This window comes from Seriola lalandi, unplaced genomic scaffold (assembly GCF_002814215.2).
Source record: "Seriola lalandi dorsalis isolate HSWRI2012SDOR001 ecotype SW California unplaced genomic scaffold, Sedor1 jcf7180002054899, whole genome shotgun sequence".
NCBI classification, from domain to species: domain Eukaryota; kingdom Metazoa; phylum Chordata; class Actinopteri; order Carangiformes; family Carangidae; genus Seriola; species Seriola lalandi.
In genome coordinates this window covers 866,684-889,566 of record NW_019525451.1, presented here as the reverse complement: position 1 = coordinate 889,566, position 22,883 = coordinate 866,684, and positions in this window count along the sequence as shown.

Sequence of the window (22,883 nt, the reverse complement as noted above, 5' to 3'; positions counted from 1 at the left end):
GAGGAAGAAGGTTTCTATAAATGCAAAACAGCATCTGTTTCCAGGAGCAGTTTCCTGACCCCATCAATGTCAAAATCGAACAGTTACTCGATCAAATGATTTTACAAAAAGGAGCCTGCAGTCGATACTGTCACATTCTTTCTTTATTAGGATTATGAAAACAAACTTTAAATTGCGGGGGTAAAATGTCAATGCACAAATCCATCTTTAGATTAACTCGAAAAGCCTTATTTCCTGATATTTTTGCGGCACAGCTTCATCCGGTTTCATAAGAAATGAAGTGTCGACTTTGATTAATAAACACTGCAGTTATGTCATAGATGAGAAACATTCATTATTCTGTATTTAAAGGCAATTCATTTTAAAGCCTGGCATTGAAATCTGTGGAACAGTTGTATGAAGAAAAATATATCACAATCGCTTCATCAGACAATGATGTATGTTTTCCTACTTGTTGACGGGCTATTGTGGCCAGCGCTGGAAGTATGGAGGGAAAAATAGAGAGAGGGATTTATTATCCTGTATTGAAGTTCACCCCAAAAGAGCTAGCATTTCACAGGAGCTGCACGCTGACCTTTCCGACAGCCAAAAATGTCATTGAAGGTTTAAGGCAAAGAAATCCAGTCGTATTTAACCAAGCCTTCAAAATCTTTGACATTTCTTCTGATGTTGCCACAGGATGGCACCCTGAAGACTGAGCGCTGGCCTTCTCATAGAGCGCCGTAGCTCTCTACAGATACAGGCTTCACATGGCAGCAGCCCTTGTGCAAACACCAGTCTTCACTATGAAAAGAGAGGATTTAGAGATACGGCATCGCAGCTGATAGAAGATATGATTTCACCCCTTTTTTTTTTTTTTTTTAAAGCCTCTCTCTGGCTGCTTATTCTCTCACATGAATGGGTTATTAATTAGGAAGGACACACAGGTCACATGGCAACAGTTGCTGAGAGATTATAGAGGTGAAATCAAGATATTGCTGCGCCGCTAATGAGCCCTTTTTCTTCCTCACACATATTCACACTTAAACTTTATTTACTTTTTTATTTTTTTCCCCTTTCTCTCTCACACACACACACCCTCCCCCTCCAACACACACACACACACACACACACACACACACACACACTTCACTGAATCAGTACGATGCCAGTCCGCATCTTCCCTGCCACTCACTAAATTGGAGAGAGAGCCGCTCTGCGCTCAGGCAGAACTAAACTAGGAAGTGCTAAAGCTGGAGGCAGAAACAAGGGACAAGGATGGGGGTGGGGAGGGGAGGGGAGGGGGTGGATTGTGAAAGAGAGCACAGGGGTGGAGGTAAGGGGGGGGGTCGTAGTGTATGTGTATGTGTGTTATGTGTGTGTGTGTTGGAGGGGTGGGGGGGACACACTCAACACCACTGGATACCACCGCGGTGGTCCCTCACTGATTCACATTCCCCTAATCCCAGTTGGCAAGCTCTTGGACAGGCACACTCACTCCACACACACACACAAACAAATGCACACACACACACACACACACATAAACACACACACTCACTACCCCCACGCCGTTCTAACTCGCTCACTCTTTTAGAAAATGGACACAATGGTGTGGATGGGTTCGGCTTTAGATGAGGCACAGCCGCAGATTGAAGTCTTTACACTTGCCTAGTCATCTCAGTGGATTGACATCACCTCCAGCAAAGAGGCTGAGCTACTGCAAACATCACACGTACCGAGGAGCTAACCCTCCATCAAGGAAACCTGAGTATATGTTTTTTATCGAATCACCAAAACACCAATATTTTAAACATTTAAATACCTTCACTGTGCCGCCCACTATCTTTGGCTGCAAGCCGTCGCAGATCTTAATCCCACAAACGATATTTTGAAATTGCAGTGTAGGTGGGATGGAAAAACGAGAAAAAATGAAATGAAATGAAAAATGGGCTACTGCGTATTGTCCGTCTCTCCTCGGGGGGGGGGGGCTGTTGAGGTCTGATAAATGTCCTCAAGTGATGTCACTTGAGTCAGCGTCGGTTGAGTCTGAAGACTGCAGGTTTGAAAATGAAGAAGTGAGTTTATCAGTCTAGTGGCTCAACGCTACATTAGCTAACCCTAACCCCCCACTGAATTGTAAGTGGTCAGGCTGCATTGTGGGTAAAGTAGGCACCATGTTTTAACAAGGAAGAAGCGGTAATAATGGTGGCCATTATCTTTTCAAGATGGATGCAAGTGGTTGCTTGTGGCTGTTTCTGGAGGAGAATAGCTGCAGAAATATTACATCCAAGGCCAAATTGTTCAGACTGTCTGACTCGCGTTAGAATATTTCATCTTTTCAGCTAAGCAACCCAAACAGGAAGAATTATAGAAAAGCATAAATATATATGTATATATATATACTGTATATCTATATATATCTTTGTGTGATGCAGCGGAGAAAGAAAACAATGTGCATCTACACTGTGGGTGTAGGTAGAAACTTTAGGGAGTTGTGTACGTCTCAAAAACTCTTTGTATGTAGATGAAAGATGAAAATGGAAACGAGGTTTCACACACACACACACACACACACACACACACACACACACACACACACCTGTGTCTTTGGCTAGCTGCCAGGAGTTGTGACATGCAGACGGACTATAGTTTTGTCCATCTGGCTGCGCTTTCACATTTCACTTTCCTTAACATTTACATGTGCATCTTTATTCACACTCAGAATCTCAAACCTGTGTGATTGTATTCTGGGCCTGGCTGCGTGATACGAGCTCTTACCTTGAGTCTCGAACAGCATGCTTAATCAGAAACGTCCACATGAGCTTGAGTGGAATATCCACAGGCTTGAAAAGAACATGTTTTCATGATTTGATTTGATTTCCTCTCTGTGTATTTTGATGTGTAAGTTTGTCATGTACCACTTTGGTTTGTGGTCTCGTGTCCTTTCACAGAAACAATAGCGGTTTGCCTTTTGCTACAGACTGTTCACAGCCAGTCATTTAGAGAAAGGGGGGAAAGATTTTCTATATGAATTAATTACAAATGCTTCGAAATGTCAAGTATAGATAAAGCTTAATACCCTGTCTCCTCCCTTCTGCAACAGAGAAGCTTTTAAATGGCTCTCTGCCAGCCCCTATCTGCCAAACGACACCAAGGTTACTGGGAGAAGCTGAAATATTCATAATATATGCAAAACCACCGCTGTCCATGGACAGTGTTCATTGGAATTCAAGAGCGAGCTTCAAACCTTTGACAACTGCTTAAGTAATTAGTTGCTGGGAGAGCGACACCCCCCTCACACCCCCACACCAGACCCCCCCCCACTCCTCCCCTCCCTCCCTTCACATAGCTGCTGAAACTGGCAAGTAAATATTAGAGCATTTTATCTTTTTAGTTTGATAGTATAATTGAATGTGTTTAGGAAAGGTTGTTGGATTTCTTGTTATTTAAATTCATCTAAAAACTATTTGATGTGGAATAAGTCATTGTTTAGATTCAGTCAATTGTACGTGCCACTTTCTTCTTTTGTAATATTTAAAAGAATTTGAGCAAATTTCACCAGATTTCTTTTTGTTTTTTTGAATTTGAATATCTAGGTAAACTGTTGAATGTAAGAAATTAAATAAACGAACCGTAAATCTATCATCAGGATGCAATTTTAATCAAAGATTTTAAATTTTGCATGACGGAAAAGTCTCACAGCATGCTCATAACTTATGTAATAGTCAGTTTGTTTTTTGGACAAGGTGCCTCATGCCTAATTCTGCTGTATTTGACTTACAGATTTTGGCCGATGTATTATTAATAGCGGACAACAAAGAACAACATGTTTTGTGTTGAAACAATAGCAGAATCCAGTGTTAGACACAGACCTGTGCTTGCTTCTCTGCTGTGTCTTCACCCCCCCTCCCCTCCTCTGCAACTGCTAGTCACTGGTCAGTTCGTCAAGGCTGGGAGCTGCTGCACAATGAGAATCATGCCCGAATTGGAGCGCAGCCAAAGTCCATTCAAAGCAACTCCCCATGCCTAACGCATTACCCCGGCTTATTAATCTGAAGAGACCGTGTTTTTGTGTTTACTAAGCATGATTCGCTTCTAATTACAGTGAAATAATTATACTTCAAAGGGGCAGGGAGGCAGGATAAGTGTTCAAAGACGAGAGCACCTCTCGTCACAGGGAAAATTGCTTGCCACAACAATGCAGGACAGCAAAATAAATCAAATGGATTGCAGAGATATTTAAGTCTCCTAATATAATCAGTCATTTTATACATTTAAGAGCTCAGTCAGAGTGAATTCCACAAACACAGCAACACACAGTAATATTTCTGTGCATCTGTTCGTCATAATTAATGATTTTACAGAGATACCGTGGAGTTTTTATAATTTACATTATTATAAATGATTAGAAAGTGATTCAGTGCAGAAGATCCTGTCGAACCATTTCACCATTTATAGACACATTATACTTAGATTTTAAAGATGGCGTCAAAGGGAGCAAAGGGAAATTTGACTAATTGAAAGTTATTGAGTCAGCTTGTGAATTTGGTGAAATAAAAGCTGACTAACTGGGTGTAATATGAACATGTAAGCCTGACTTCAAGGCTTGCTCTGCAGCCATGGCTGGTGTGAACAATCGGACCACCCCTTTTTACGAGCACAAGTGTCCTTGTCCTTGGTAAGGCGAAGGTCGGTGCTTTCCCCCCTCTCTCTCCCGCTGTGGCGCTTCCACCGGCCATTCATTTGGGCCTGTGATCGCTCTAATAACATCTCCATCACATTAAAACCGAACCAGGCTGAGGAGATGTTAATACTCCCCTGCACTCGCTGCCGGGAAATTGGTCATGTATTACAACAAGTGCTTTTTAAGAGCCTCTGTGGCCAAGTCTATGGAAACGGCAGATATTCATGGCCGCCTGCATGTGAAGCTCTTAACACGGTGGATTTTCAAGTTGTGACAGTTCAAGGGAAGCAGCGCTGTTAACATATTCAGAATGGTCCCGTAGCAAGGCCGTTCCTCCAATTCCTCTTTGCATCTCCACTGCTCGGCTGACAAGGTTGCCTGCGATTTTTTTTTTTTTTTTAAAGGCAGAGATTAGAGAGGAATGCAGCAAACACTCAACTCAAAAGCAGGGTCTACTAAAGGGATAATACAGAATTTAAAACACCTGGTGAATAGATGGGAAAGCAGACAACCCCTAGATAGATAGATAGATAGATAGATAGATAGATAGATAGATAGATAGATAGATAGATAGATAGATAGATAGATAGATAGTGTTTAAAGCAGAGCTATAATCTGTATCTTCATTTCACAAAAATATCTACATTCGTATTGTTATTAGAATAATACTGGATATATATATCTGTATAATACTGGAAGGAGAACAGGGGGTTTTTAACAGTGGAATATACAATGCAAGTCAGAACTGCATTGCATTGGTTGTGTGTGCATTATGGGATGAATCTACAGTTGGACTGAAGCGTCATCACTACTGACACAAAAATGGCTCATAAATACATCACTGGGCCACACTGTTCATGCGAGGTGATTTGAAGAAAGTTGGTTTGAAAAAGGAGAATGGATAAAAAGAGAGAGAAAGATTTTGAAAAAGCCTCTTCAGCTTGTCAGTTTCAGATCATGAGCACATTTTTTTTGTGTGTGTTTGTGTGATTTCACAACAGTTTTGTGGACATGTATCCACCGTGGTTTATCCTCATGTGTGAGTTTCAGTTTGACTGAGAAGAAGTCGTCAAAAACAATCAGCTTATTATCTGATCATACCCACATAATATTTGTTTACATACCGAATAGGAAAGATAAATGATAGATAGAGGCAGTGGTCCTCGGCTGGCTGTCACTGCTGGTCACCATGGTGAAGGAGGGATTGATGGCTCCCATTGGCTATTTAAGATGTATACATCATGTTGGTCCAGGGCTGCAGCATCCAGATGGACTCGGGCCATCCATTGTCTGTCAGGGACACAGCTGTCTGCGAAGTGCCGTCCTCCCTTCTCCTTTCTTACAGCGCTAACAAGTCTTTCACACACCACATAGGATGATGTCGTCTATAGGGGCACGAGGGTTTTTCTGTCAGTGCACAAGGTTTTCAAGCACCGAGATGAGGATGAATGCCGGACTGCATGTGTGAGTCTGCTGACACCACATCAGAGCAGCAAAGCTCAAAGTGGTTTGTTATTCCCTTTTGTCTGAAAAGAGGGAAAATGATTTTCAGTGTTATATTTTGAAGTGCAGAGACTTGAGAATCTAAAGGGAGCATTGTGAAAAGGTGAAGGATACGGTAAAAGAAATGGTTATTGCTGCTGTTTTATTTCTAAAGTCAGCGAGTCTGGTAAAGTGCTGGAATGCTTACATTTGTCTTACAAGGACGATCTGCAGCAGAAGTATCAGTTATCGATTTTAACAAATGCTTGGCTTCACATAATGGATCACAAAATAAGAATTATGTTTTTATTCCAACATCCTTATACATATGAATAAGAATCCAAGTAAGTGCTTATTTAAAGTTGGAATGTGCCTCACAGTTGAAGCAGTTTACAGGATAGTTGTGTCGTTAAAGGGAAATGTCTCCACTCTGACGAAGGATCACCACAATGTTTCACTCACCAACTCCCAAGGAGAGATTCAAAACGAGGCATTTCTGGGCCTCAGTGCTCTCTGACAGGGGCTATTTGTATGTTTTGCTATTGCTACGTAGCTAACGTTAGCAATGCTAGCAGAAACGTTGTGAGTTCAGCATCAAACTTCATTCTTTTACTTGCCCAGAGCTGTCTCCAGCGGTGGAGAGCAACTCTCCAGTCCAGTCTGCCCTGAAGAAGTAGCTGCTCAGAGGACGTGTCATTACGTCTATCACGTCTGAAGTTAGCATGCTAACCAGCTAGCCCCAGCCTGTCTCATCGATTCCTGGTAGCGACTCAAAGTAAACCCAGGAAGTAGCCCCCTGGTTTGGAAGTCAGAGATGTGCAAACTGAAGTTTGTCTGGAGAGCTTTATGAGGCTCATGCTGGTCGCTATTTACGTTGTTTTGCTTGAATGTGTACAGTAGGTGGCGAGCGCTAATTAGCCAAACTGCTGCAAAGATAAAAATATGACCAACATTGAAAATGTGATTGAAAGACTTGTGTCAGTCAGTGATGTTGTTACCTTGAGTCCGCCTACCTGCTTCCAGCTAAGCTAAGCTAACAGCCTCCTGTCTCAGTCTTCTCCTCTACATGAAGAAGCGAATTCCCCAAAGTGTCGAGCTACTCCTTTAACCGAACCAGAAGTGTGACGACAGACACACACACATTCCTTCCAGTCAGCCGACCAGCCAGCCAGTTCATCGCTTCCCCCTGTGGTGTGAGGTGGGACTAGGGAAGCATGGAGTTATTCACTGTCTGCCTGCTTGCCTCTAATAGTCTGGCACAGCGTGACTGACGCTGCCCCTCTCAGCCGTGATTGAGTGTATTGATCCTGAGCCGCTGCCGCCGGCGTGCTCCCTGGACAGCAGGCGGGAGGAGACCAACAATCAGATCCTTCACGGAGGGAAAAAGCCCTCCTCATCTGCCTTAATCATCCGATCGATGATTAGCGCGCCGGCCCACTCATGTCTTTCTCACACTGACAAAGACGTCTCCTCGCTCTCTGCTCGCCGCTTGTTTGTTTTGTTTTTTATCCTCAAATCCTTGTCTTTATTCTACGTTTGATGCTGCATTAGCTTTGGTGTGTGTGTGTGTGTGTGTGTGTGTTCGAGTGTATGTGTGTGCAGACATATTCTCAGTGAGAAGGCCTTCTGCTGATCATCTTTTTTTTTTGAGTAAAAGACGGGGAAAGAAGTTGATTAGAAAGAGAAGAGACGGACAGAGAGATGTAGGTAGAGACAAAGATGGGGGGTGGGTGTAATGGAATCTGACAGTAGGAACTGTTGAATCACCAGCTGCTTTTTGGGGTTGGGATGCTTCCAACCCCCGTCTCTTAGCCCTCCCTAACCCCTCCCTGCTGTCGTCGGTAGCCAATGGTGCAACCCCCCCCTCCTGCTCCCTCTTCGTTCGGCGTTGATTGGGCAGCAAATTGCTCCCATCACCTGGCATTAGTCCAAGTCTCACCAGTCAAAGCTTTTAATCTGATCATTATCCTGGTGCTAAGCGGCAGCAGCACAGCTTCTGTTTGCTGGAGCAAGATATTGTGGCTGATTGAGTGAGGCGGGCGGCTATAGAATTTCAGCTCCATCGCCGCCGAACCGTTTAAATGTGTGGATTATCAGAACTGGATCATGTGACCTCCCTGTCTGTGCGCTCTGCTTCTCAGGCAGCTCCTGCCTCTGTCTCCTCACTCTCTTCTTCTTTTGTTTTTCCCCTCCTTCTTTAAGTTGCTTCCACTCCCAAGGTTACCCCTGTAAATAGGTTTAGTGTCCACACACCCTCACACAACACAATGGAGGCAAATAGCAGTGTATTTTCTGACCATTTCACAATCTTCCACTCTCCTGACAACATGCCCTTCAGTGAGGTGATCATACCTCAGCTCAACATGTTTTTTAAAGAGTTTATTCTTTGCCTTTCAACTTGCACAAATGGAACAAGGACTTATCTTGAGTGAAGCATCCACTGAAAGCTCGTAGTGACTGTTCAAATCTATCTGAGGGTGGCAAAAGTAGCTAAGGGTAAGTGTACCATTTGTCCTGAAAGCTATGGACAGAGGCAGCGGCAGAAAGACGGAGAGAAAGTGAAAGAAATACTGAGGTGGAGGCTCTCTGGGTGAGCCATCCACTTCACATCCCCGAGCTGCCTACTCACTGAATTTTGTCACATTATATTAAAACTTTTCAAGGCTGCAGCAGCTTCCCCAACAGCGGCAGAAAGTTCGGCACTAAAGAAATCCTACAGCAGACAGTGAAAGGAAAGCTCACCATATGTTCCTTTTTGTTTTTTTGCGTCAAACACCCATAAAATGCAAAAGCTATCCACGAGCCCTTCGATTGCACGTTGAGTACAGCAGTGTCTAGCACATGATTACGGCAGCCCTTCATCGCGCACGGGGGGAAAACTCCATCCAACGGCTTCTAAGTGCTCATTTTCAATTATGTTCTATTAGGAATTCCTGCATCTACTGCCCCTCGCAGAGAACCCACTCCTGCTGCCCACCCGCTAACCTACACACACTCAATCCGCCACCCGAACGGGCCAAGAGCCCGCCAAACACGCCAGGCGGCGAAACAATGCATGATGTAAGTTTTGAGAGCGTCGAGAGGCTCTTCACGCCGAGAATCAGCCCGCAACCCCGTCTCTCGAGATGTAAGGGCGGGCGGTGGAGGGGTGGGGGGTGGAAGACGCAGAAACAAAATGACTGTTTTTAGAAGATCCACTTCTTCCTGATGAAGAGAAAATCACCCCCCCCCCCCCCCCCTTTTGTGGAAATGGCCCTTGTGGACACAGAGGATAACTAACACTAGAGATGGGTAGTTATTGCTCAAGTAGCGTTCTCTAACTCGCAAATAGCCCCTCAAATCTGTGTGGAGGGCTTTTCTTTAATATCAGTGCTGGAGTGCTCCCTCAAAGTAAATGAAGTAAAGAAATTAGAAGAAGTTAATTCCTACTTGCAGATAACAATCGAAGAACTTATGATTAATTCTGTTTTATGATAATTGAAGAAGTTTATACTTTGTTGGCTGTGCATGAAAAGAGGAGTTAGAAGGAGGCGGTGGACCTCCTCTTCTTCCTCCTCTTCCTCCTCCTCCTCCTGTAAGTGACTAATGCGTGACATCAGTCTTCACTAATGCCCGACTGACAACCAGTCTATTTGGTGTGACACGAAACAACCACCCTGTTGTTTCACTTCCCGATTCTGGAGGAGTTGATGGAGGGTGTTGATTGTTGTGTCGTTCCCATGACAAACAGGAGGCAGGGGAACCAATTAGTTGCAACGGCTTTTAACATTCCCCTCAAACCGGGAGGAGATGCGGAGGTTTGCGCTAAGGTTTGCTGGAGTCTGCCAGTGGCTTAATTATAAAGAGGGGATGTTTTCCCAAGGCCAGCGCATGCAGACATATTACTAATTTATTCTCCGAGCTTGAATACATTGAGTTTTGCATGCAGTGTGTTTTGGATACATATGCTCTGCTCTGGCCACATTTATTTGTACTGATGACCACACTTTGTCTGCGCAACATTCGGGACAGGAAAACAAGATAGCCTACAGGAAATTTGCTAATTCAACAGGAAAATAAAAGGAAAAACATTGAATTAAAAAAAATTCCTTTATGATGATGGACTCAACCTTATGGTAGCCTTCAGTTGCAGCAGTCTTTCTCCTCATAATCTCCTCCTCTCTGGGGTCATGGGAGGTTCAGGAACATATCAGCATATTTTCTGCAGTGGGCAGGGAGACCCCCTCAGGTCAGCAGTCTGTCACAGGGTCAATGACAAGTCTATTAATTTCAATGATATATTTAAAATTAATCTAAAGATATTGAAAGCACACGCAGGTCTGTACGTGCTGTCACTGTGAACTCATGTCCATGTTGTGTTTAAACGAGTTAATTATTTAAAACCTCCTCATCTGATGCTGTTAGATACAATCCAAGAGTTATGAATTCACCTGTTTATATCCATTTTTAATTTCATCATTGAAAATTATAACGAAAAATATCTGTTGTGGATCTTTTTCCCATGAAATCACAAAGTGAAAACAAAAAATACAATTGAAATTTTAGACAATTTAAGTAATGTAACGGTGTCATTTCTTCCTCAGACGTGATTTAACTTAGCATAGCCTGTTCAGATGCTAATTAGCATCATCTCACATTTCTTATTTTAGCCAGTAATGTTAGCCTGTTCTGTTAGCTAAGATTACTGATCCCTTAAAAGTGAGCTAACATTTATCATGTTTTATTTTAAGTGTGCTGTCTTTTGTGTTTCAGGACTCAGTCACCTAAATCATCACCTGGTTGTTTACCAAAATAATTTATTTGCTGTATTTATTCAATATCTGACGGTTTAGCTTCTTATCTTAAGCTAAACAGTGAGAGCTAATAGCATTTAGCACCGAGTATTGTCCTCTTTTGAATTTTAACTCTGTTACCTTTGTGTATCTCGACATCTTTTGGAAATGAAGGAAACCTCAGTGATTCGTAAATGAGGCTTAAATAAATAAATGAAATGAATGAATTTAGCCGTAGTGTCAGAATGTAAAACAAGACTCCTGTTCAACATGATTTAGCTTCGCCCGTGTTTGGCCATATAATATAAAATGCTATATTTATAAAAGTAAAGACACACCAGCAATCGACTAAAATGGCCAAGAAGAGTAAAGTGCATCACCGTTAGCTGGATTTCGAGCAGTTTTCAAGGGTTTCATGGTGGATTTTTTTTCTCCCTCTCACACATCATCTGCCGGCTGCTGCTGACTTGTTGGACTTCACTGTGTAAATGGTTCACCACATACGGCAGCTGCAAGCTTTCGGGCCAACTTGTTGAATTTGATGGATAGTGAAAAGGCCTTCGGGCTGCGTGTGTTGGCCCTCCGTACCCCATGCTTTCTTTCCTTCTTTCTGTCTTTGTTTCTTCCTCTCCGACTTACTCTGCGCGCCTATTGATTATCAGAACTTCCTCTCGACACTCGGATACATTACCTCGTCTCCTCAGCGCGTCTTCGCTGCTCTGACTGTTGGAGGTTCTCCAGCACTCTCCAAACAGGTCTGATCCTTAACAAAGGTGAGGGGCTGGAGCTCGTTGTGTTCCAGCACAGCAGAGGTGAACGCAGAGAGGTCTGTGTTCCTGGCACACGATTCCTTCAGCATGCTGTCACGTCTCTTCAACTCTCTCCTTCTCTGATGTTACCTGACAGGTGAGGGTGTGTGTGTAGGTGTGTTTGTGTATGTTGTTTCATGCATTCTGCAGTCGGGAGGTGAGGGGGGGGAGGAAGACAAGCAGCAGTATATGGATAGGGTGCGAGGGAAAGGATGCTAGGAAGAAAAGAGGTGGGAGGTAAGTAGGTAAGAGACGGGGGGGGAGTTGGGTGTATATGTGCATTGTGGATCTATGTGTGTAAGTATGTGGGCATCTGTGTGTGTGTTTGTGTGTGTGTCTATTGATTTGTGTATTTGTGTGTGTGTGTGTGTGTGTGTGTGTGTGTGTGTGTGTGTGTGTGTGCCATGGACAGGGAGGGTGTGTGATGGCAGTGCCTTCAGGCTCCTCCAGGCGTAAGAATCAGTGAGCAGGTGGAGCGCACCGGCAGCGCTGTCTTCTGACGAGTCCCCGCCGTCTCCTGTTTTGTCAGGACCCCTGGAGCGAAGACCAGGGAGTGTGTTGGTGTGTGTGTGTGTGTGTGTGTGTGTGTGTGTGTTGAGCGGTTGGGATGCACTGTGATCATTAGGATTCACAATGGCTTTGACAGCGGGGCTCTGGAGCAGTGGACACAGCATATGCCCAGGGAGATAACTGGTTGGCTGCCTGGTTATCTTACTGGCTGGCCGGTACGCAAACTTCATCCACTCTGCTACTAAATCCAAATCCTGTAATTCAAACAGACCTGGCTCTGGATGTAAGACCCGCTCTGTAGCCGACTCGCGCTATTGCATCAGGCAGGAGTCTGAATTATTTGTTCGCTTTTCAAAGTTGCGATTAATTTTGCTTCAGTCTTGTTTTTATTCAAGTGAATTCAAAGCGGCAGAGAGAACATGTTGATTTTGTAATGTGAATATTTGGGACTGCTGCTTCAAAAGAAAGGCTTTTATGTGGTAATGTTTCCTGAAAGCATTATTTGTTCTTACATACAAGCTCTTGACAGAGGAAGAGGTGAATGTGTGTGTGTGTGTGTGTGTGTGTGTATGTGTGAGAGTGTGTGTGTGACTATCCTAAGTGTGTAAGTGGCTCAGGTGGTAAAGAAAGGACGTCCTAATAATAGGCCCCTGTCTCCACACTGGTCCACAGGCTGTAGCCGTATCGATTCTGCCTCTCCATCTCCTGCGTTGCCCAGCATCGTTATAGACCAGATACCGAGGGTTTAGTTTGGAATCTTGTTGCAGCGCAGAGCAGCGATTTCTCCGACCCGAGCTGGATAAAGCCGAACGCCCTGGGGGAGAGGCAGCAGTGGTTTTTAATTGTTTGTAGTGTTAGTTGGCCACGCTGGAGGCGAGCTCTCCGGGGACGGGCCTCCAGCCGGGGTCCTGACCTCGCTACGTACACACAAACACCGACGACAAAATGAACACACACATGCACAAAGCATCGGACAGGTAAACTGGAGCAACAGCCTGAATACACACAACCGCCGGGAGAGTAAATGAGAAAACCAATTAACATTAATGCTGAGAATCCACATAGTTTTTCTAATATGTTGAATACATGACTAACTTTACATTTTTTCTTTACAGTTTATTGGACATAAGTTAACGAGCCCAAACTCATTAATACCTCAGTGTGGCCTCTGTGGAAAATATACTGCATGAGCTAAATGTGCTTTGATTTTTGCTTGAGTGCCTTTTAATCGTTTGTAGACTATAATCTCTGGCGACAGTGAGAACCCAAATGGACGTCTCATAAAGAAAATCTAAAATCTTCTCTGCACGCAGGTTTTTTTCTCCCCCTCTTCTGCAGAAGTGGTTGTTTTATCCTTTGATCTACAGTACATTAAAGTAATACTGTGGGTTTGAAAAACCATTAGATGGCCTTTTGCAGGGCAGCAGGTCTCTTTTAAAAGCACAATGAACCTCTGTACAGATCAGGTTAGAAACTTAGTTAAAGGCACAATAACACATAGTCTCAAATTAGTCTTAAATGGTGTTAGCCCTCAAATAAGACCGTTGACTCCTGACCTGTGCTGCTGCGGTCCAATTACACCTACGGCTTTTTCCTGTTTTCAGCCGTTGGGAGTGAGACGGCGATTTCTCCGATTCAGTCGAGAGTTAAAATATTCACATGCTGTGTCTTTTGTCTCTCTGCCCGCCCGTCTCACTGTCTATCACGCTCCCCGAGTCCGTCTGTCTGTCAGGGTGGCAGGTCTTGTTGAATAGAGAGTGGGTCATCTCCCTGACAGAGCTCAACTGGTAGTTATGGCAGCCTCGCCACGGCTGGCTGGCTCCACAGTCACCAGGAGACGGGGGAATCATCAAGCCTGTCCTCCTGCTCCACCACACACACGTACACATCTGTGTCCCACACGCTCACGCTCCCGCTCTCATAGACACACAACATGCTCCTATAATAACAACGGAGAGATAAAGTTGTAAGATGATGATGACAGACAAGGACGTATCTGTCAATTTTCTAACCTTATTTGTAGCTTACAAATGCCAATTACACCATATCACTATCATTGTGAATTAAACTTCAACTCAAATTGAATCTTCACCAATAAATACATATGTGTATATATTCAGTGTGTTGGCATTGGTAATTTAATTAGTGCAATAAAATACTTTACTTTGTAATATCTTCAGTTGCATTGGCCACATAGATATTTGACATTCAGCCGTTGTGTACAACCATCTGTCGTTTGACCACTCTCTATATTTGTTCTTTAGTTACTCCATGTCATGATTTGATCACTGGGTAATGTGATAGAAGAGTGAAACAGCTAACGCTAGCTAAACCGCCATCCATATAGATATATGCTATCGCTAATGTGGAACGAATACAGCACTGTGTGTCATGAGCAAAAAATAAAGGCTAATGGAAGTCAGGGTTAAAGTAAGCTAGCTTTCCAAGTGGAAGCTAGTTAGTAGTTAGCTAGCTAGCCTTGATAGCTTCACTATTCGAGAAGCAAGAGAAAGGTGAAGTTTGAAAGCCAAAGTTTTGTGAGTTTGTTGAAGAGAAGTGTTTGTGATGAATAAATATTCAAAACAATAGCAGAATTACAATTATTTTGATTTATATTTCCAACATAGAAATTCAAATGTAGTTGAGCTTTAATATATTTTGACTCCTCAGAACGAGGATAGTTACTGTAAGGGGGAGAGAAAAAGAAAAAAGGCGTAATACTCTACCAGTGAACGTCCCAGTTATTCCACAAAGCCAATAGTGTTTTAATCTTCTTCGCCACTTAATGTCCCATTTAAATGTTCTGCAGCCTTCAAATATGAATCATGAATATCTGCACCCGGGGGTTGGCCAGCACAGTCTATTAGAATACATCACTACTGTACCAGGGGACCACTTTGTGCATCCCTCTAAAATGTATCATATCTCCACTGTAGAGAGGGAGACATGACTTCATGTGTCTTGTGATGTAAGTATTATTACAATTCATGAAATTCAAACACTTATGGCAGGGCCATTAATTTGAACCATAAGCTGTTGGGGAGAGATTTACAGTGGAGTTAAGGGCGATCGCACCATTAAAGGACTTGGGAGGAAGATAGAGAGAGAGAGAGAGAGAGAGAGAGAGATAGCTGGTTGGAGCTGGAGCTCGGCAATAGCAGCAGCTGTTTGAATTTTTTCATGTATAAATGCAGCAATTAATATTTTTGTTTCATGCTCTCAGGTCAAATTCGCAAACATTTCCTTCAGAATTAGAGGGGGAATAGTGGAGTTCTGAAGGTTCACCAGTTAAAACATAACCCCTGACTTCTGCCTCGGCTCCATCTCGGTCTACAAAGTGCTGAATTTTGCATGAGCGCCTGAGCGTATAGCAACTGGAACCCTATAGCGTTGTTTACTGATACTTCCTTGAGGCGTCTCATTCCACACAGCCCATTCTGATAAGAGTGCGAGCAGCTGAGACCTGTCTCCCGTCGTTGCTGTGTGATGGTCTTGTTATACAGCAGAGCATGAAGAAACAACGGGCAGAGGTCAGGACATGCAGACATACTTCTCTGCTTCAAAATGACCAATCAGGAAGTCTGCTCCCAGCCAATGTTCATTTCTCAGATAGAACTGGCACAAACTGACATGTGACTCACAGCAGAAATTGTCTGGGTCGTCCTTAATGCTGTAAGTGCAAAGAAATGTATTTCCCTGTTCCGAGAAAATCGATTTTACTGTGATACGGGATGACAAATAGAAACTTTTAAACTATATTTAGTGAAAGATTACGTAGCCTGCCATGCTGTATCTGGATCCATCAGCACAGCAACTGGAAGCAAGCTAGCTCGGCTCGCTCCAAACGTAAACATGTAACATGCAACATGTTAAAGCTCCGTATTTTACACTTCTGCTGTGTTTTATTTTGAAGTGTTGATCCATAAGAAGATGGATTTGTGGTTTTAAGAAACCAAAATCCATCTCATTGTAGTTTTACATCTCCTCTCTCAGGCTTCTCTCTGGAGCTCTAGTAACGACAGGTCGTGAGCCAATCAGAAGAGAGGAAGCTCTGAGCCTCTCTTCTGATTGGCTGACTGTTTTCTGAGTGATCTAATAAAAATATAGCAGATTTCAGGTAAAAACACTCAGAGAAACCAAATCCTGCAAGGTTTGGATGGTGGGTCCAGGTGGGCGGGGCTTGGTGACTGCTTTGTTGTGACATCACAAAGTTCCAGAAGTCCTGACGGCTGGTTTTAAGGCTCAGTTTCTGAATACAGGCTGTGTGCATTTCTCTGTGGACTGAGGCTTTGATACTTTCACAGTATTAATATAGAAGCTAGACCTGATCTATAATCACACTACACATGGACAGACACCTTTAGACTGGATGGAGCTTTAATTAGCCTGCAATCTTGCTTGCTATGCTAAGCTAATGGTCTCTTAACGGACAGATGAACGAGTGGTGTCTTAGCTAATTCTGCAAAAAGAAAGCAAATTTCATAATAAAAAAATATCAGAGTATTCCCTTAATGTTTCTTGACTTGACAGAAATACAAATAGGTCCTTGACAACTAAACTGGGTTAAGTAATGATTGGAAACACGACATGAACAGTGAAAGCAACAAACCAGAGAAAAGAAAAATCAACCTTTCCTGAGTTTTAGTTGAATCTCAGCTGACTGTAATCTGCTACGAGCGGCTCAGGCTCCGTGTTTGCTATCATTTGTCACATGGCCGCAGTGTTATGGGTTCAAACAGAAATTTGCAATGGCTCATTGCACTCCAACAGCACAGTTTTCCATCTCCACTCTCCCCTTGGCCCAGTTTCATTATCCTCAAGGTATTCAAGGAGTAATGGCTTCTAGGGCCAGAAACCTATTGGCCATTTCAAGTTCTTTGGCCAGACCGCCACAGTTATTGTTCAGGAACTGTGTGTGAGTGTTTGCAGAGACGGGACGGTATCCTGAAAAGATTTGTACAGTTAAATGCAGCTGTGTTTGCTCACAACCCTCCGTGCCTTTCTTAAAGCTGTACACCTTTTTATAAATCAGATTTTAAAATAGGTTTAACAGTAGAAAAGCAGAAAGGCATAGATTATTTATGTGAAGTGTAGCCTTGATTCTCACATGCTGTAACCGATCAGGAAATCTTCCACATGAACTGACAAAGTATATGAAGTAGAAAACTGTGTTTGTTCCGAACATTAAATACGTTTCCATGCCAGCAACAACAATTAAGCAACGCAGCAGTGTCAACAAGTCAAAATGACTTTGTTTACATACCTAAAATTCAGGTTGTGTGTTTCTACAGGGGGAAAAAAGAAGTGTCTTTACATGTGAACATGGTCTAAGAACCAGGCCGTCTTTTCTCCGAGGAGCTGCTGTAGTGTAACTTCAGCTCCATTGAGCATCACCCTTCACTGGGTTTGAGGTATCTGATTGAGTCCATCCATGTGGAGCGCTATTGAATCAAAAGAGTAAACCTCAAGGACATGGTCCACCACACACACTTCTGCTGTGCGGAAAGCTTAGGAAAATCCTCCGGCACGCACAAGAAACTGTATTTTCGTGCAGGTGCACACACTTAATAATGACTGTAGTGATAACAATAGGTGCAGATGAGGGTTTAAAATGTTGTCTGTCATAAATAAGTAAAGGTTTTAAAATCTAATTGACAGTCAAGTCAGAGAAAATCTGTATAATATAAAGTTAAACAGACATTTTATTGTCACAGTTTATTGCGTTTGACTCAGAGGCTGTAATGGAGTAGCAGCCAGTGATTTATCATTTAATCTCAGCATGTGTAATCTGTTCTCCACAACCCCGGTGAGATGTTTTTCTCATAATTATATTGTTCTTGATTGTCGGACGTTGATTCACATTAGCGGTTGAAAGGCAAATTCTTGTTCAGAGGGAGATTTGTCTCGTTTCATGGAGCCAGCAGAGAGAGACGCAGGGAGCTGCTGAGAGATGGACTGGTCAGCAACAATAACCCTGCACTCACCACTGCAGGAGACAACGCTGTACCAGCGTAGACTCGGCTGCACCTCTCAAGTGGTTAATTAAATGAGTCCAAGCACAGTGCTCGTGCACAACGCTTGGTTTACCATAAACAATGTGATTAAAGCGGCCATGGGCCAGCCAGAAAGTAGAGTTGAAAAAAAAAAAAAATTCAGATCACCATGGAGATGTGTGAGGAAAAAAAAAAAGGTCTGAATGCAGATAGGGATGTCATTATTACTTTTTTATTCATTATTTTCATAATGACTGTCATTATGCGCAGGCTCTGATTGAATTCCATTTTGTTCGTCAGGTTTGTGGCGAGCGGAATAATTATCACTTAAGTGATATTAAGATTCATGCTGAACATTTTCATGGTCAGAGCCTCCACATGTTTGGCAAAAGGACAGGCTGATCTTTGAATATAAAAGAAAAGACAAAGAAATTGAATGTTTTTTTTAGATGTAGAAATTAGTTCTGACTGATAATAATGTTACAGACCATTTTAAATACTTATTTAACAGCCATTGTTTTTATTAGCATGATCAGTCTTAGCAACTGGGAGTGGGAATATTACACATAAATGTCTATTTCACATAAATTTAAATTGCATTGCGTTATGGTTTTAGTTTGATTGCTTATTAGCAGATGATCCTCAGGAACAACATCATTTCTTCTACATGCAAAACTCCGATGCAGTCATCAACTCATGGAAACTGATGAAAACAGATGATTACATCATTGGAAGTGTAATTATCTGTGGACTAATTCATTTATAGCATGTGAAATATCAGCATTGATTAAATCTGTGCAGCCATTAAAAAGTCTTTTTTTTTTTTTTTTTTTCCAGGATGAAAGATAATATGGATTTTAGCTGCAAAGAGATTCATCTCTTCTTTTTCCCTGTTTCCTTTTCTGGATGTGACAGAGGAGCTCCAGAACAAATCTCATGAAATTTGGCTTCAATTCCAGCAGTTGTGATCAGAGAGGTGTTACGTGTTAACGTCACCGATCGTTTCAAACATTTCAAATTTTACAGTCTGCTGACATTTGCGTTTCATCATAATCCATGATCTTACCTCTCCTCGGTGAGTGCTGCGGAGGTGCTCTTGAGCAAGGCGGCAAATTCCCAGCATTTCCAGTAGAGCTCAGATCAACTGCAAATGCAAAAGCAAAATTTCAATCAGGAATTATCTGTGTGAGAAAGTAACTAAGTAGATTTACATAAGTGCAAATGAGGAACTGTACTTAAACTTTAACTGAGTATTTATACTAGTTTATACTAGTATAAATGCATATATATATATATATACAGTATATACTGTAACATCAGTTAACAGTGCATAAAGTAGTTAGAATTATCTCCACCTGAAATGCTGATTACATGTTAATGCATTATTATTATTATTATTATATAATAATAATATTATTATAAAAATAATCCACAAAAAGGCTAAACATGAAAATAACAGAGGCTTTTATTTTGACATTTTTGATGAGTTAAAATTGTAATTTAAAGCTTTTATTTGTAATTGAGTATTTTTACATAAATGGAGATGCTGCTTTTACTTTCATATTTATTCAGCGATATGATATTAATTCAAACCCGTGACGCTACACCGTCATATTTGACTTCTTCACTCGACTTTAAATAAAGGTTTTGTAGATTTGAATAATGCAGTTAGTGGTGGGGCCAGGTGTTCTGTTGGGGCTCCTCGTTATCTGCTGGAAAAACAAGCCACACCTCCGGACTTTAACCGATTTTAATTGTTTATAAAAAATGAGTTTTGAACTGATGACATTTCTCAGACGTCAGCTACAAAAAGTGACCTCACATGACCTTTGTTTTTACACAGCATCCAAATGAATTCGTATTAATGTGATGGAGTTTTTTATTATAGTAAGACGTCTAATAGATATACAGCAAAAAATTCCAGGCTGAGTATTATTATTATTATTATTATTAATATTTGAAATCCACCTATTGAATTCTTGTTAGCACGGATGAACTTTTCCATTTTGAATTGTCGGAGTGTGTGGACACAACATGTGCTCACACATCTGTCGGAGTGTGTGTCAGTGCTTGTCTCGCTGTCTTCTCCCTGCGTCTCTCTCTCTGCCTCGCTCAGGCAGCAGGCGGGCCTGCAGCCTACCAATGTGTTCAGTGAGGGGATTTGGCCGGGCTCTAATCAATCACTGACAGATTACCTCCAAAGCCACTTCCACAGCCATTAAAGCAGGACAAATGCAGAATTGCAACTGAACAAGTTGGAGTTTTTAAGCCAACACCAGGACTTCCTGGTTATTTGTCAAAGTCACAGCCGCTGAGCCGCATGAGTGGCTGCGCGAGTGTGTGGGGCTCAGAGGCAAGCTGGTCAGGCATTCGCTGTGTGTGTGTGTGTGTGTGTGTGTGTGTGTGTGTGTGTGTGTGTGTGTGTACATGCCGTCGGCTGTGTCGCTCTCGGCCCAGTGGAGCTTACAGTAAATCACATTCCCTTTATTGCCAAATTTAGCAGCTTATGCTCAATAGGCTCTGCTCAAATATACGCCGTGTCCCATCAGGGCGTTAGTCTGGGCTCATAAAAGAGGATCGGCCACACACACACACACACACACACACACACACACACACACACACACACACACTGAGAAGACGACTCATTCCCTCCAACATTACTTCCCCTCTTCTTTATCTGAGCAACTGGAAACAGTCTAATCTCCTTTCTCTCCCACTGGATTTCCTGCTTTGAGATTCCCCCTCCATTGTCCCCCCATTCACTGGGGCTTTGTTTATACCAGCGAACACTTCACAGGACACACTAAGAAATTGGATATCATCATTTCCACACTGTATTACCAAGGGAGCAGGGTCTATTCTAAATGTATTGTACACTTTATAAAGAGTGGACATTTTATCCTATAAGCTTCCCTCTTTGCTCAAATTGATTGTGACATTTTTACGTCGCCGCAGACATGGCAGGTTAAGTGATGATAATTATTTGGAGGAGATGAATAAAAAATATGAAATGTGTCTGGTAGAGGTGACATCAAAGCAGCGGGTTCTGTTGCATGTTTCTTCCCTCTTATACCGCCAATATGGAGCGTTTGCACCACGAGGTTTGATTAGCGTGACGTTCAATGAGCGCTTTGATTAAGCTCTTATTGTGAAAAACGGCTTTGTTTTTCCTTCTTCTTGTGTTTCACTTGTAGCAGCGATTTAATAAATAACACACGAACAGCAGCTTTTATTTTTCATTTTCAGAGTGAAAAGAAATACATAAATAAAAGTGCAGTGTTGAAGTGATGAGGGCCGACACTGAAGTCCGCAGGCAGTGGAGTTGAAATTTAGCTGGTCATGTGACTATGACTCCCCCCCACCACCACCTCCCCTCCCTCCTCCCTTCATGACCCCGGAGAGAGTAGGGAGGGGGAAAAAAAAACACACCCCATACCAACACAGGAGGCGGGATTGTATTTGTAGGTGTGTGTGTGTCTTTGTGTGTGCATCCTTTTGTGCACTGAGGGTTGTGTGGGCGTCCATGCTGTGTAATGTGTGTGTGTGTGTGTGTGTGTGTTCCTCAACCACCCCCCGCCACCCCCCACCCCCTCCTATTCAATTAAGAGCTTAAGCTCATTAGTGGCAGACTTACATCATTACCTCTCCAATGGCTAATGAGTTAAAATCTATTTAGATTTATGTTGCCGTTAAATCTCCTCTACCACAAACACACACACACACACACACACACACACATACACACACAGTTTTTTTTGTGTCACAATCACAAATCAGAAAAAGGTGTTATAAAATTAAACCTGCAAGTGTCCTGCACAAGATTTTCCATATCAATGTGGGAGCCTTTTATAGCAACACTGCATATTCAACACACTTGAATTATACCTTTGCCTTCAGTATGTAAATCAGAGAGCAGCCTGATAATGTAACTGCACGCTATAACACTCACTCCAACACAAAGCCCTGTTTTCCTCACTTAACGCGTTTTAGGATTTTCTCATTACTAACTAATAATTAGCGCTGCGTAACAAAAAGAACACTTCTTTATGAAGCTATTACACAGCAATTATTTGAGTTTTCAATCAATTTTAATTACAAATCCTTGATTGCATTGCAGGCTTGACAAATTTAATGAATTGATGGAATTATATATTAGAAAAAAAGAAAAAGACAAGTAATTATAGACAGTTGCAGCTCAGGCCTGAAGGAGTGTGTGATGTGCTGCAGTAAACAAAGGCTGGGATCGAGAGCAGGTGGAGGGAGGAAACATGCACCTTTCTGCATGTGCATGAGGGGCAGGATGCACAGTTGACCCCCCTCCCCCTCCCCTCCCTCTCCTCTCAGATGACACCCATGTTTACACTCTCCCGCCTTGGGTTTGATTTAGGATCCTCTCTCTCGGTATCAAACTTGTGGGGGTGATGGGGAACAATGAGCTGACACTTTCCTCCATCTTTGATGTCTTGTTTAACCGCGGCCTCCCCCCGCTGATGCTTTGATAAACCACTAACTGGGACATTTTCATTCTAATTAGGGCTTCAATTGCTAATTCCATATTGCTGCTATAATTATCACTGGGAGATACGCGAGACTCCGGCGTGACGCAGAGGCGGGTGAACAGATTTTGGCCCCCATGTCTCCTCACCTC